The sequence below is a fragment of the Schistocerca americana genome, chromosome 9 (genome assembly GCF_021461395.2).
Source record: "Schistocerca americana isolate TAMUIC-IGC-003095 chromosome 9, iqSchAmer2.1, whole genome shotgun sequence".
In the NCBI taxonomy this organism is placed as follows: domain Eukaryota; kingdom Metazoa; phylum Arthropoda; class Insecta; order Orthoptera; family Acrididae; genus Schistocerca; species Schistocerca americana.
The window spans coordinates 124,282,266-124,299,560 of NC_060127.1; the positions used below are offsets into that span (position 1 = coordinate 124,282,266).

A 17,295-nucleotide genomic window follows, 5' to 3' on the forward strand; every position below is an offset into this window, starting at 1 on the left:
ACTCGGTCCGCTCCCCAGGAGGTACCATTCAGGACACGGAGGGTGTTGAGGGATTGCAGACAGCGAGCCGAAAGATAGGAAACGTGGGAGGACCAGCACAGTTTTCTGTCGAACATAAGACCCAAGAATTTAGCGACGTCTGAAAACGGAAGATTGACAGGTCCTAGATGTAAGGAGGGTGGAAGAAACTCCTTACGTCGCCAAAAATTAACACAAACGGTCTTACTGGGAGAAAAACGGAAGCCGGTGTCGATGCTCCAAGAGTGGAGGCGATCGAGACAGCCTTGAAGACGTCGTTCAAGAAGACTGGTCCGTTAAGAGCTGTAGTAGATCGCAATATCGTCCACAAAGAGGGAGCCCGAGACATCAGGAAGGAGACAATCCATAATTGGATTTATGGCAATGGCAAACAGAACAACACTTAGCACGGAGCCCTGGGGTACCCCGTTTTCTTGGGAGAAAGTACGGGACAGAGTAGTGTTCACCTGCACCCTAAATGTGCGCTCTGCCATAAATTCGCGAAGAAAAAGGGGCAGCCGACCTCGAAAGCCCCAAGAGAACAGTGTGCGGAGGATGCCTGTCCTCCAACAGGTATCGTACGCTCTCTCCAGATCAAAAAATACTGCTACTGTTTGGGATTTCCGGAGAAAATTGTTCATGATATAAGTGGAGAGAGCAACAAGATGGTCAACTGCAGAACGATGCTTTCGGAATCCGCATTGGACAGGTGTTAAAAGACTGTGGGATTCCAGCCACCAAGCTAAACGACAATTTACCATACGCTCCAAAACCTTACAGACACTACTCGTGAGAGAAATGGGGCGATAGCTAAAGGGGAGATGTTTGTCCTTTCCAGGTTTCGGAACAGGAACGACGATAGCTTCCCGCCATCGTCTGGGAAAAGTACTGTCGGTCCAAATTCGAAAATAAAGGCGAAGGAGGTAACGCAGACTATGGGTTGATAAATGCAGCAACATTTGGACGTGGATACCATCCGGTCCTGGGGCGGAGGAGCGAGAAGAAGAGAGTGCATGTTGGAGTTCCCGCATGGAGAAAACAGTATTGTAGCTTTCGCGATTTTGAAAGGGGAAAACAAGAGGTCGCACTTCCGCTGCACGTTTCTTCGGGAGAGAGGCTGGCGGGTAATTTGAAGAGCTCAAAATCTCAGCAAAGTGTTGACCCAATGAGTTAGAAATTGCGACGGGGTCCACTAATGTATCATGCGCGACAGTGAGCCCAGAGACCGGGGAGAAACTAGGCATGCCAGATAACCGTCGAATCCGACTCCAAACTTCCAAGGAGGAAGTGAGTAAAGAAGTCGCAGCTTGCATTTTTGCTATCACGGATGACGCGACGGCATCGCGCACGGAACTGCTTATAGCGGATGCAGTTTGCCAAAGTAGGATGGTGGCGGAAAACGCGAAGAGCACGTCGCCGCTCATGTATTGCGTCACGGCATGCCTCGTTCCACCAAGGAACTGGGGGGCGCCGGGGCAATTCGGAGGTGCGTGGTATTGAACGTTCCACAGCTGTAAGAATTATGTCGGTAATATGTGTGACCTCATCGTCGACGCTGGGAAAGTGACGGTCGTCGAATGTCACTAGAGACGAAAAAAGTATCCTATCGCCTTGGGTAAACTTCCAGCATCACGGGCACATATATGGCAGTTGAGGCTGCAGTCTAAGGACACATGGAAAGTGGTCACTCGAGTGTGTATCATCAAGGGCGAACCATTCGAAGCGCCGAGCTAGCGGAATAGTACCGACCACTAGGTCCAAATGAGATAAATTTGTCGTGGAGGCAGACAGAAATGTGGGGACCCCAGTGTTGAGGCAAACTAGATCTGCTTGGTGGAAGACGTCTAGCAATAGTGAGCCACGTGGACAAGGATGTGGAGATCCCCAAAGTGGGTGGTGGGCATTGAAGTCCCCAACCAGCAAATAGGGGGGTGGAAGCTGACCAAGAAGATGAAGGAGATCAGCTCGTGCCATTGGTGTGGACGATGGAATGTATACAGTACAAAGAGAGAACGTGTATCCAGAAAGGGAAAGACGGACGGCGACAGCTTGGAAGGAAGTGTTTAAGTGGATTGGGTGATAATGGAGAGTATCATGGAGAAGAATCATGAGTCCTCCATGGGCTGGAGTGCCTTCAACAGAGGGGAGATCATATTGGACGGACTGAAAATGAGGGAGAACAAAGCGGTCATGGGGATACAGCTTTGTTTCCTGAAGACAGAAGATGACCGGCGAGTAGGATCATAAGAGGATCGACAATTCATCCCGATTGGCTCGAATGCCGCGCATATTCCAGTGGATAATGGATATAGAGTGAACAGAAAATGGAGGAATGTGACCAAGGTTGCTGTCAACTCAACAACTGCTCAGAGCGTGCGACTGACAGCATGGAATGGCATTCAGCCAGAGACAGAAGACCCTGATCCATAGGTTTTTCAGGAGCAGCTCCTGCCACCAGCGATCGGCCGGTTGATCGGCCGCCAGCAGTGCGCCTCGGTGACACAGAAGACGGCCGAGGGGGATTTCCGCCAGGTGGTGCTGTAGATGGGACACGCCTTGGCAGAGAAGGAGATGAACTGGGTTTCTTTGTAGCCTTCTTGGAAGTATGATGTTTAGATGAAGGAGGAACTGATGGTTGTGAAGTTGGGGTACGTAAAAAATCTTCACGAGTATGCTCTTTTTTCGAAGTCGTGGTGTCTGACTGTTGGGCTCGAGATTTAGCAGAACCCGACGAAGGGTGAGCCAGAGAGTGGGCAGGCGAAAGTGGTGAGGTTGAACGGGCGATCTTCGCGCTGGCCGATCCGACTATCGTGGCACTAAAGGTGAGGTCGCAAGTCTGCGTGGCCGCCTCCTTTGTTGGCTGAGAAGAAGCAAGGACAGTGCTGTATTTTCCTGTCTGAGGCACGGTGGGCTGTCGACTGGCGAATAATTTTTGAGCAGCAAAGGTCGAAACCTTTTCCTTCACTCTAATTTCCTGGATGAGCTTTTCGTCCTTAAAAATGGGGCAATCTCGAGAGGAAGCAGCGTGGTCACCCATACAGTTGATGCAGCGAGGGGATGGAGGTGGACAAGCACCCTCATGGGCATCCTTGCCACACGTAACACTTTTGGCCGGATTGGAACAGGACTGGCTGGTGTGATTGAACCGCTGACACCGATAGCAACGCGTAGGGTTTGGGACGTAAGGGCAAACGGAAATTATCTCATAGCCTGCTTTGATTTTCGATGGGAGTTGAACTTTGTCAAATGTCAAGAAAACAGTGCGGGTTGGAATGATGTTCGTGTCAACCCTTTTCATAACCCTATGAACAGCTGTTACGCCCTGGTCAGACAGGTAGTGCTGAATTTCTTCGTCGGACAATCCACCGAGGGAGCGTGTATGAACGACTCCACGCGAGGAATTTGAAGTGCGGTGTGCTTCAACCCGGACAGGGAAGGTGTGGAGCAGTGAAGTACGCAGCAATTTTTGTGCCTGGAGGGCACTGACTGTTTCTAACAACATGGTGTCATTCCGTAATCTGGAACAAGACTTTACAGGACTTGCAATTGCGTCGACACCTTTCTGAATAATGAAAGGGTTGACCGTGGAGAAGTTGTGACCTTCGTCAGACCAAGAAATAACAAGAAACTGTGGCAACGATGGAAGAACTGTCTGTGGCTGAGACTCAGTGAACTTACGCTTGTGAGCAGACATAGTGGAAGGTGAGGAAACCATTGCGGAAGAATCCCCCATGATTACCGGCGGCTCCGATGGCGTGCTCCTCCCTTGTGGGTGCCCTCTCTGAGGGCACTCCCGCCTTAGGTGATTGTTCACACCTCAGGTCACACCTCCCGACAAACGGACGGAGGGACCAATCGGCACTTTCAGAAGGTATCAGCTCGGGTAATCACCCCTCCCTGGGCCTGGCCATTACCAGGGGGTACGTATGTGTCCTACCTGTCTACCCGGGGCGGGGAATTACGCGTTACCCCGTCACCGGCTACGCACAAAAATGCGTGGGTCGGCCTTCAGACACGCACAGGGAGGAAGAAAGAGAAAGGGAAAAACAACGAAAGAGAAAGGAAAGAGGAGAGGTCTCAAACGCCGCAGCGGAGAAAAGGGTAAAGGGAAGAGGTATGGAAAAGAGACTGACAAAGGAAGGATGAAGACATACAAGCAGAGAAGGCGGGGAATGGGGTACATTTACGAGCGTCCGTCTCCGGACGTAGGCACAAACCATACTCCCAGAGGGGGAGAAAGGGAAGGGAAGGAAAGAGCAAGAGGTGAGGGGAGGAGGGGCGAAGATGGGGGAGAGGGAAGGATGCGGAAAGGGAAGGTATGCAGCCCGGAAAGAAAGGAGGGCCACATTAGCTCGGGGTCCCGTGCTCGCTACGCACGTATCAACAAAAGAGTTGTGGACCCCCTGGGGGGTTCTGTAGGCATCAATAGAAGTGTGGAGGGGCTGCAGCACATGAAAGGAGGAATTGCATTCCATGGTCGGTGGACAAGTGAAAAGAAATGTAATAATTTGAATTAGCAGCAATACTGACAATCCTGAAAAGAGATAAGTGTTTGACATCAGGGCAGGGGTTTCTGAAGGAGCTAGAACTGTTTCCACACTGGACACACTGGACTGTCAGTGAATTCTCTTGCATAATGGCAGCAGGTGATCTAGACATGAACTCACTGAAAGACAACTGTGGTACTGAAACAGCCCTACAAGGTGCAGTGAAATTACAGAGAGACAGATCATGTAATTATCAATTTACCACTTTACAGTTGAGTTACAGGTCTTAAATAGAGCCACTGCAGATTGTTATGGGATATTACTGAAGCACCAGACAAGACACAAATGCTACACAACAGCTTTAATGAATTGCGACAAAGTCAGCAAGCCTACGCAAACTGCAAAGATTATTTAATAGGAAACAGAGGATGATAATCAGTTTGCAGAACATTGGTCTACAACAAATCTTGCATGTCCAGTAGTAAGCAGAAATAAAAATGGAAAGTAAAGCACACACTAGAACACAACACACATAATAAGGAAGAAGGAATAACTAGAAACTACAGTTAATACTTGTCAGATTAAACATGCAAGTGAACTGTGATACCTATAGGGACAAGAAGAGATAATCCAAGTAAGTGTTCGAAGAAACCAAATTGAATCAGAACAAAATGGGCTCCACTAATATCACAGAGACTGTATAGTCACACAAAGAAAGAGTAGACGCAAGGAACAATGGGAATGTAATAATCAAGAATAATGGGAATAAAATCATGGGCTCTCAGCAAACCAGTAACATTTTAACCAATTAATTATGTAAAAGTCTACTGTCACAAAATGCACACAAAGTACTACTCACAAGACAATGTTTATTCATCATCTGACTCAGTAAAAATAGAACACAGTTTAAAGACAGTCTACTGAGGGACTAAACAATATGTCCGCTGAACTATTTAAATGCTGTCTGCAGTGGCTAGCAAAGCCTACAGCTCTTCTTATCTTAGCTATGGAAGAAGGAATATTCACATTACGTTTAAGAGGACAATGTTAAGTGATACTAGTACACAAAGACGGCAGTCAGGAAGATACAGGAAATTACAGACCAACAACTACTACACCAACATTATCTGAAACAACAGAATGTAACTGAAGCCAATAGTTAATATTATAGGTGAAACATGCCCAGTATGGGTTTAGGAATTTTAGATCTACCAGAACCACAGCTGTCTGTTTAGTTTTTGTAACTAAGGCACTAGGTTAGTGGCATATTTCTTGACTATTCAGTGGGCATTGTGTGTGCCACAACATATACTACTAGATATTCTCCTTGACTGTGTACTGGGGAAGGGGGCTGGTATAAAATTATCCATGGAAAATGAAGATGTGTGGAAAGAAAAGTCAACAGCTCTATTACAAGTATCTGTTCAAATTTTTAATTTATTTAAACAGCGAAAATTCTAGGTCAGAATATAAACATTATTATGGAAAGGATACATTGGTACACACTGTGAAGACAAACCATTGAGATCCAGATAGACATGATGGAAAGACTGACGTATCAGCTTTCAGCCAAACCTTCTTCAGAAAAGACACTCTCAAGTCCCTATTCCACAATGTGCCTAAACCGCAGACCTGTGCACCAGCACCCCATGCATTCATTTCTGTAACTACCGGCAGGTTCACAAAGACCCATTACACCATCCATGTGGGATATACCTGGCATGCATGCACATGGAACATGAACAGAACTGTCTTATCTCTTGTAGTCATTCGTTCTACTGCACGAAACAAAGGTGGACTGTGTGACATATTGGAATGCCATCCGTTTGAATTATTCATAAGAAAATGAATATCATTATTTATCAAGTAACTGTTATTCTCTTATGTAGGTTACTACTGTTCTGAATTAAAGACTCAACAGTTAGTTTTATATTACGACACTCGGTTGCACGGGTATATCTATTTACACAACATTTTGCACATGGAGTACCCATCTGCATTTGGAGCTATTGCCCTTTGCCGCGGGAGTGACAGTAAATCTTCGGATGAGGGCAGAACGACAAAAATAAAAATCCAGATGTCATCAACTTGGAAGCTGGCTGAAAAGAAGGGACAAAGGCAGGGGATTATATTCACTGCTTATGAAAGAACTGAGGGTCTAAGATGTGCGCGAATTTCGGGGCTTCGTGAGGATGGACATGGCCTGTTTCGAGAAGTTGCTGTCTATAATAGAAGATGGAACTAGCAAGTGTGACAGTCACGAGGAAGGCTGTCTCACATTCTCGAAAATAAGAATTAATCCATATGTTTATACATTTCATGATTTTACCAACCTAAATCACAAATAAAATACTGGTAAATGACATGTTACATTGCAGGCTGGATTTAACATTATGTTTACTGGCAACTGGGGAATCTTAAGAGTCTGGCTTTTAGCCACAGAATAGCACAGCACACCATTTCAAAAGTCTGTGTGGGTGCTACTCAGTTTCGCAGTCATCTGTCACACTAAGTGAAACTGCAAGGACTTTCTCCCTTTCACTGCCAGTTTCTTTTTTCTGGCATGCTGAAATAAAGGACGAGATGCAATCACATCAAATATGAGCTTTCATAAGATAAGGTATTACGATACAAATCAAAAATCACCATATAACTTTACACATATATTACTCGGGAAGAAATTATTTTCTACTACCTTATTACGATACAGTGGGTCATGCATACACCTTTCCTCACTGTATGTCTGATTTAGGGCACTTAATGCCTCCTTGCTCCATTTCATTTCTAGAATACGAAGTCTAAAAATCCTTTCGCAAACAGCTAGTATGAGAGAGTCTATTGCAAAAGAAAGTTCAGAGGTAGCAATCGTGTACACTCGTCTACTTTGGTGAATGAGTGCACATTTCTCTTTTCTGATGAATGCTTTGACTCAAAGCTTATATATAATAGTCTTCATCATGCCTACCTGGAAATCAGGATGTCATCTTTATAGTGAATAGCAATCTATCCTTTCCATAATAATTTTGAATTTCTTTCATTCCTCGTCCTACACATCTGGTTCTGTACGACGAAAAGGAAGAGCGAATCTCCAAGTTATGGAGTGGGTCAGTACATCAAACTGACGTCCAGAAATTAATGATGGACAATTAAAATGTACAGCAATTCTATCTATGCAACATTCTGCTTTTGTATATTAGCTCAATCAACATTGTAACACAAGAATCAGTTTAATCATTTTTCAGGAATTTCCGAAGAATGTGTGCGAGTACTTTACCTACTGCTTTTCCTTTTTTTACATGCAAATGATGTGCATCAAAGTAGGTGGAAATGCTTCACCTCTTGTAATTACAGTTTAACAGTCAACTTACAAACAAAACATTCTCAATATATGAAACTGGGAACAGTCACTTCAATAATATTTATCTTTTATAAAATATTAACAAATCCACACGTAAGCAAATACATGATAGGAAAACTATTTGAAAAATTCTTTGGAGCTAAAATAATTCCAGGGTGTGGTTATGGATATGTACTCGAGATGGGACAATAATAAACAACATCTGCCGTGAATCGAGTTTGTCGGGTTCAGCTTAACTGGTGGCTGTCCGACCTTTGCTTAATGCGATTCAGAAGAATAAAGACCTTCAGTTCAGCAACAATAACTTTATTGCGAGCGCGTATATGACAACACCCAGCATGCATGGACTGATGGGGAGTTACAAAATTTGCTTCCGGCCTCTACAGAAGGATCCTTAATCCTGGGAAAACTTCCGTGGTTATTAGAGAGAAAACAGTACTTGTCCTCACAAGCCAGGAGGCACGGAACTACTAATTAACTAAAAAAACAAGGAATAATAATAATAAACAGAACATATATAAAAGCTAGAAAACACAGCGCCTCTAGACGCTGGGCGCGGAACTACGCAAACGTCGTGTACAGTAATTACGACCGCACTGCACTGCACTGCACTGCACTGCACACACACACACACATACACACACACACACACACACACACACACACACACACACACACACCGGTGAGCTTGAATTAATGCGCGGCAGTGTCGCTACAAGTTCAACAACATTTCTGATGAAAAAATGTCACTACAGCATACACATGGACACTACTAACAGCGTACCATGGGCTACTTAATTCACAACACACATACAAACATAAGTGAAGCTAAAAAAGAAAGCTGTAAGATATACTAAAATATGACTTCTTAAATATTCTTACAGACAGATTTATGGAACCAAACATTAAGGCTAAAGGGCACTTTCAGTGTCAGCAGCTCCCAAATTGTGTGCAAATGTTGGCAAATTGTGAATGTTGGTCACAGCCAAAACGGTGATTGTATTCAAGAGCCAATGAGAATCACTGAATTTAATGGCTTTCTTCAGTGGAACGCACAAATTAATTACATTTCTTTTCGATATGCAGAGCACCAGAGTAATTTTTGGTTGTATGGTTATGAATTGCAAATTTGGTTACTGTTTTATGTACTTTCTTAATGACAAAACTGCTGACAGACTGACCTGTAGCATAGCCCAAGGCCTATGTTAGGTTTGAATGTAACACTGGTTGAGGTGCCCACAGCCAACAAGAAAAAGTGAGAGTTCTAATAGCTTGACAGGTAGTGTAGCTGGAGAGAGATGTTCATCATTGCAATAACGTACTGCTTCTTATTTCTGATTTTGTCTCAAATTCTGACAACTTAGTCAAATTCTGATCTAATGGAACAAAAGCCAGCTAACTTTACTGACAAACTATTAAATATAGGTATGAGCATTCAGGTGGGCTACTGACAACTAACTCCTGACTCATCAGATTCAGTTCTCATTGTTTGTCAAGAGAGTTGTTACTAACGTCAGTACACAATGCTAAAGCCACCAACAACCTAAGTGCAATTTTACTAAAGACTAAACAGTATGATCACTGCAATGAAAGGAAATCAATATTTAAGTAAAAACTAAGTGTGCTGCATTATTAAACACATACTTATGATTTTAACACAAGGGAAAATTGTAATCAAGCTGAAGCAAATCTGCTAAAATTGACCATCAGAATCCATAAACGCAACATGCTTCCTACACAGTAATCTGCCATTGTACACACAGATGAAACCAAATATGGCTGTTTTCGAAGTAAATCTTTAATCCAGTGTGTAACAGTACCTGGAAGCTAAACATTATGTAACATACAGAGAATCGCTTCTTTTGTTTATATATTCATGTAACTGTAATCCTGAACTACATTTAGTCATGATGTGTCAAGTATCATTATTTGAAAGACAAATGTTACTACTAATCATGCATAAAAATCAAGGTCATATTGATTTAATTCTTACCGTTATGTGTTCAGGATTAACATCCTTTGTCAGTACTTCCCTTTCACGTGCGCACTAGAGAATGTGGCAAAAATCCCTCATGACAGATTCATCCACATCCTCTCTGCTTCAGTGTGGGTGGAGAATCCAAAATCCATTTTGCACCGACAGATACCACATTTTACCTGCAACATTACACTTGTTAGTTCAACTGCCACCAAATCAGTAACTACCAATAACTATATCTTATCTTTCACTTTTTATATAATTCCGTCATCCTGGGTGACAGGATATGGCTGAAGCAAATTACAGACTTATTTTTGATATGTATAACATGTGGAAAAGATAGCACTAATATATTTGGGTGAGTATTCTGTGCCATTTGAATTTGGAGGGTGCACACTCAGCTAATTCTATTTACTGTGGCACACTTACTGGCAACAGTCTGGTGCAGTATACAGTATGCCACAGCAGCACACTATTTAGAGCAGAATATGACAGCAGGTGATTGCAAGACTATTACTAGGCTAAAGGCTGTCTAAAATAAAACCATCCCAATGCAAGTTTTGTGATACCAGTTTGGTAGCTTATTCAAAACAGTGCCAAATTCTGTCACGTTCAATGTAACATTCATTAACCAGGTCAATGTATTTCATGTCAGCCTGATTTAGTTTCCGGCCCACATTAATTTCGGCCACCCTGTGTATCCTCACATACCGCACAAGCATCAGCACTAAAACATTTAATTAGCCATCCATCATGCAGTCCGTAACGAAGCAGGACGGATTTTAAGAATGACCGGACTCTTTTTAGTATATTTTTTATCTCACTTATAATTTTTTGATAAAACTAGTAACCAGGTTGTGCAAGATGGCGGCTAGTGTCTATGTACAGTGTTCATGCTAAGAAAGTGAAAATTACACCGAACAAAACAGCGTGTGCACGAATTGTAGTGATGAAATCAGAAAGGTAAATGATCGTGTAAGTAGTCTGCATCCAACCATTAATACTCTGATGAGCGAACTAAAAAAACTTGCATCCGGGAAGTGTGAACCTACATCAAACTTGCCTCACAGTTACCACAAAATTCCAGGCAAAGTGAAAAACAAAGTCCCTCATTCTCAACGAAGCTTATTGTATGAGCGTAATATCGTGTTTACAAGCAGATTCAGTGAGCAATCAACTGTGCAAGATAAGAAAGATTGTGAATGTGATAAAACTAACTTCTGAGCCGAATATGAAACTGCAAATACTTTGTTGTGCTAATTTGTGGGTCAAATGACATATATAAAAACGAAACACTCAACAAAGCAAAACAAGAACTAAAAAGGTGTTTAGGACAGTTGACACACACAAATGTTTCAGTGCTGAACATCCCACATCGGCATGACTTGCCGTCTTAGTCATGCGTAAATAAAGAAATAATCAATGCCAACCAACAAATTTCATCACTTTGCAAACATTTCAGAAATGTAGAACTCATGAATGTTAACAATATCGGACGCAGACTCCACACATTACATGGATTGCACGTTAACAACATGGGGAAAAATTGCTCGTCGAAAGAATTGAAGAAATTATCATTAACAGGCATCAAACACTCGAAAGTAATATCATCCTGGATTGGCCCCCCAAACATTCGAAGGAAACAACGCCAGCAAGACCTCACTCACCAACATCAACAACAAAAGAAGGAACAAGGTGCCTCCAATATTCAGGCACAGCAACAACAATGAATGCAGTAACAGCTCTACCAATTGCAGACCCAGCCCTAACACCAGCAGCAATATTATCAACAGTAGGATCAGCAGCTGAACAATTACCAGGGGAGCCAGACACAGAAGAAAACCCTGTTGCAGATGATAGTAGAAGAATAGGTGCAGTCAGGAAAAGGAAAGCAGTACTTCCAGCACACCTCAATGATTTTTTATTGACAAGGTAAAGGTAAGTGATCAATTAAATATGCCAAAGCCTAACAAATCCTTTAATTTCATGCTGATTCATCAAAATGTCCGATCATTGCTAAACAAATTAAGTGAAGTTGAAATTATATGTACTGATGAGCTACAAAACACTTCTGTAATGTGTATAACTGAACACTGGCTGCCTAAAGATGCAATGTCAGTCACAAAACTTGCAGACTTCAATCTTTCATCATCATTCTCTAGAAGTACATCCAGTCATGGAGGGTCATGTATATTTGTTAAAAGTGGCATTGATCATTCTAACATAAAACCCATTGAACTGTTAGCTGAAGAAAAAGTTTTTGAAGTATCTGCAGTTGAATACTCTGCATTAAAATCAATAATCATCTGTGTATATAAGAGCCCGGATGGGAACTTCAATGATTTCTGTCATCAACTAGAAGCAGCTTTAAATACTACAAAAAACTTCAACAAAACAGTGATCATATGTGGAGATTTTAATATTTATTTTCAAGAAATATCAAAAGACCAGCAAGGCTTGATGACCCTACTGGAAACATGTAACATAAAAGCCACCATAGACTCTCCTACAAGAGTTACACCAACAACTAGCTCAACAATTCATCAGATGTTAATAAACACAAATGTAAATCACAATTTCTGTGCTGGAAATCTTAATACTGGCTTCAGTGATCACTATGCACAGTTTATTGCTTTGCACACACCAAGTGAAACAACTGAGAAAGAAGAACTTGTAAAAGAAGCAAGGAAATTCACTAACAAACACATAAACCTTTTTACACAGAGACTAAGTGAAGAAACTTGGTATTAAGTGTATACTTGTGAAAATACTAACAAAAAGTTTGAAAAATTCATGAAAATCTTCATGTTATACTTTGAAGCTGCATTTCCATTAAAAAACAAAAATGTCAACCTAACTTCAAAAAGAACAAATGGATTACAACAGGTATTAGCATCTCTTGTACAGAGAAAAGAAGATTACATGATATAGCAAAGACACAGAACATGCCTCATGAATATCATTTGTACCTGAAGAATTACAAGAGGATGCTCAAAAATGTTGTAAGGAAAGCTAAAACTGTGGTGTCACCGCCAGACACCACACTTGCTAGGTGATAGCTTTTAAATCGGCCGCGGTCCGGTAGTATACGTCAGACCCACGTGTCGCCAATGCCAGTGATAGCAGACCAAGCGCCACCACACGGCAGGTCTAGAGAAACGTCCTGGCACTCGCCCCAGTTGTACAGCCTACTTTGCCAGAGACGGATCACTGACAATTACGCTCTCATTTGCCGAGACGATAGTTAGCATAGCCTTCAGCTACGTCATTTGCTACGACCTAGCAAGGCGCCATAGCCTTTGATAATTATTATTGTGAAGCATGTATCATCAATAGCGATGTTCTACAAATGTGGATTAAAGTTAAGTATTCCAGAAGCTATGTACTATTTTTGGCTACTATAATTCCTTGTCATTTTCCAGACCTCATGCCAGCCTGCGTGAGCTTAAACGCGTGCTATTCGGCTACCCGTCCTAGTGGATTGGCTATCGGGTCAGTCCACTACAAAAATGATAGCAAATGACAAATACATTGAAAATTCAAAATCAAATCTAAAGCTATATGTGAAGTTATAAAAAATCAAACAAGTGAAACTAACCAATATAAAAATATGAACTTATGTTATGAAGGGCAAATGATTTCTTGATCAACAGAAATTGCAGGGACCTTCAACAAATATTTTGCAAAGGTAAGTGAACAGTTGATGAGTGGACTGGAAGAACACAACAAGTTATCACCTCCATCATGCAATAGTGTGAGAAATGTGTCTACATCTTTGTTCCTTTCACCCATAAATACTGAAGAAATTTTGCCAGTTATAAAAACCTTGAAAACAGGGTACTCATGTGGAATTGATGGAATACCAGATGCAATTATTAAAAAATGCTGTCTTGCCTTAGCTGAACCCTTGACACACTTGTGCAACAGCTCACTGGCATCAGGAACCTTCCCTTCATGCATAAAAAAACAGCAAAACTGAAACCACTCTTCAAAAAAGGAAATCCGGAATGTGTTTCAGATTAGACCAATAGCCCTACTGCCTGTATTTTCAAAAATTTAGAATTTTTTTTAAAGAGATTGTCTGATTTCTTAATAAAAATAAAATTCTCTCTCCTTCACAGTATGGCTTCAGGAAAGGCTATTCACCTGAAAGTACAGTATTTGAATTTCTTAATGAAATCTATACTAAACTGGATGCAAGTGAGTTTGTGACAGGCATGTGTCTTGATTTATCTAAAGCTTTTGATGTCATTGGCCATAATGCCCCACTGCAGAAGCTTGACCAATTAGGAATTAGAGGTATATCCAATGAGTGGCTCAAGACATACCTATGTGGTCGCAAACAGGTGGTTGAAGCGCAATATTCTGACCATAACAAAATCAACTACTACTGTTCAGGATATGAAAATGTGAAATACGGCATCAGTATTAGGACCAATTCTGTTTCTCCTCTATGTCAATGATCGTATGTACAACAAGTATTGCCAAACCACCCTCCAATTTGCAGACAATACAAGCTTCCTTATTAGTGGTAAAACATAAGAAATACTAAAATACTCAACTATTCAAACAATGAACAGTGTGGAACAGTGGTTCAGCTATAACAAGCTAATTATAAACAAAGAAAAGATAGTAGCACTGAACTTCTATAAAGTAAAAGGAAGAAACCACCCAAACATAGAAATAGAACTTAGGGACAGAGTTCTTGAAAGTGTTGACAGCACAAAATTTCTGGGACTCTAGCTCCAGAACAACACAAAATGGGAGGTACATATTGAATATTTGAAAAGAAAACCAAGCAAAACCTGTTACATGATATGGATCTTAAAAATTTGTTGCAGCAAAGCCAGCCAGTTAAATGTATACTACTCCTACGTGCATTCTGTAATTAAATATGGCATAATCTTCTGGGGCAATGCAACAACAAATATTAAACCTTTCAGGATGCAAAAGAGAATATTAAGAATTATTGAAGGGGTAAACAATACGAAATCATGCAGACCCATATTCATAAAACGGTCAGTTCTTCCTCTTGCTTGCATTTTTATCTATGAAACATTAGTTTTCATCAAACAATATATTGATAGTCCCCAGATATCTTATTAAAAATGAAGATATATATGCACACAATACAAGGTAAAAATCTGACCTTCATATGAAACAGGCGAGAACATCATTGTGCCAAAAAGGCACACTGCATACTGGCAGAAACATTTTTAATAATCTACCTAACCATATTAAATAGCAAGTAAACTCTGTAGTTTTAAGGCTGAAGTAAAGGCATGTTTAATTGCTCATTGCTTTTACAGTCTGACAGAATACATAAACGCCAAACAACAAAAATAAAGATGAATTATGAATATTCTACATTGTATGTTGTCTGTAATGTTTGTTGTATGTATGAATCTCTGCTAAATTACTTCAATATCCAGTCCTTAGGTTTGCAATACAAACGGTATTTTATCTTCTAAATAACTAACTATGTCCAATATACTTCTATATATTCTATTCATGTAGGATTTTAAGGACTAAATAAATAACCTGCTCATCTGTTTTAGTCATAAACTATTTTTTGAAGACAGCGCAATTTACTGAATTCTAATGTCTCCCATCCATTGCCTCATTCATGTTAATGATGATTATAGGCTTTTCATAGGACACAAGAAACACTGTAAATGATAAATTAATGTAACATCACCATGCAGTGTCGGTAAGAAATTATTAATGATGTGCAAAGAGGTAACGTGCACTAAATTTATGAGTCCCACTGGTATCTCAGACAGATCAGTCTCAAACACTGTCTCACTGTGGTGGAGCAGAATTGGAGGTATGAAGCTACAAAGAAGAAGCAGCAACTACTCGTTCAGTTAAACAGCCATATATCAAATAAGGCTAATATACGTATTGTCAGTGACCAGCGTTGATTTGACAGTCCCTCCACCCTCAGAACAGGTTTACAACAGTGCGGCAGAATGATAAAACTGCCCCTCTGTTTCTCGGGTTCCAAGCTCTCAGTTGTACATGCACACACACCAACAATAATGGTCATGTATCAAATGGGCCCAGTAAGCTGCAACATCAGCAGTATAATCATACCTGCCAGTCACTGACTAGCCTGTCACAACTGTCTCCTTTTGTATCTCATGTCCCACTTCTGAAATATGAGTTGCTTGTTAAAATGGTCTTTCACATTTACACCTCATCCCGAGTCCCAATGTCTGAATTATCAGTGCCTAACTTGAAATGTCACTTTCTAGTTCAGTTATTTTACTGAAATAATAGGGGTACTGTTAGATGAGCAACTGTCAATGATGCACTGAACACAATTACACTCTACCCGTGGAATACTGGTGCCCATGGATTCAAGGTGGATGTGGGATAAAGGTCCACAGGATGTGGACCTGTCTCGCTGAGTGCACTGTAAAGACATAAAAGTTGCTGATATTAATTTGAGACAGTTTATCAACAGAAAATTCTATTTGGCAGTTGACACACTACAATTACATTTGAAAACTAGCACAGCATCAAGTATGAGTATTAGGTGGACGAGAAGAGATTTAATTATATCAAACATGAGTATACCGTACCTCGCGAAAATTGGCGCCTCTCTATTCAGGAAGTATTTTTGTGTCTCTCTTGCACTGCAATTGAAATATTTGTGTTACATTAGGCAGTATCATTACAGCCAAAAATGGTGAAATGAACATATTTTAACATACAATCAAGCAACTACTTACATCTGTAATAGGGAAACGAAAGATAGCAAAGTCAACATAAATACAATAGCAATTCACACCATTGTCTCACATGCCATAGGATTTCAACAGTTGGACAGATATAGGTAGTTATAAAAATAGATACATGGTCGATGCATGGATATAAACAAATACAACTTCAGATTGTATGCAGACATTTCCTGCACCATTCATTATGCTGCTAAGATAGCTGTAATCATTTCTGAGTACGCAGCTGTGTCATTAGTTCTTGGACTTCAATAAGCAATACCTGAACGGAGAAGCATGAATTCAATTATTACCTCTGATATGGGACCTTGAGGAACAGCTGCAATGGAATGCATTTTTGCCATACACATATTTTGTGGTATGCGTAACATGTAAAATCCTTCACTCAAGCTAACCAGCATCTAACAATTCCTTTTATCCAAAATCAGCTGATATTTTGTCTATGCAACAATTTCACGATTTGGAAAAATATCTATGCTGAGGGCCACAAAAAATTGGACACAAACAAACCATTACCTACGTGGGATGATTCCTTGTTAACACTCTCAATTGTGCAAACCGCAAAGTTAGATTATGGTGAAGCATATGCCATTAATGTATGCCTTTGTGTATGGAGTCTTATACCAACTGAAACGATCATCATTTTAGCAAATGTCAGAACAGGAATGAAACTAAATCAAGAGTGGGCAGACAACATCACACTAGCCTCAG

At 41.0% G+C, this 17,295-nt stretch overlaps 1 long non-coding RNA gene across 1 annotated transcript in view; it reads right to left on the reverse strand.

Moving 5' to 3' along the window:
- Positions 1–16,247, reverse strand: part of LOC124551299 — a 29,550-nt gene extending 13,303 nt beyond the window's left edge. The window contains exons 1-2 of the long non-coding RNA XR_006967804.1: positions 16,179–16,247; positions 9,857–10,020 (exon numbers count right to left, since the gene is read on the reverse strand). This is a non-coding gene — a long non-coding RNA (uncharacterized LOC124551299). The remainder of the gene's footprint in view (positions 1–9,856; positions 10,021–16,178) is intronic.
- Between the last annotated feature and the right edge of the window lie 1,048 nt (positions 16,248–17,295).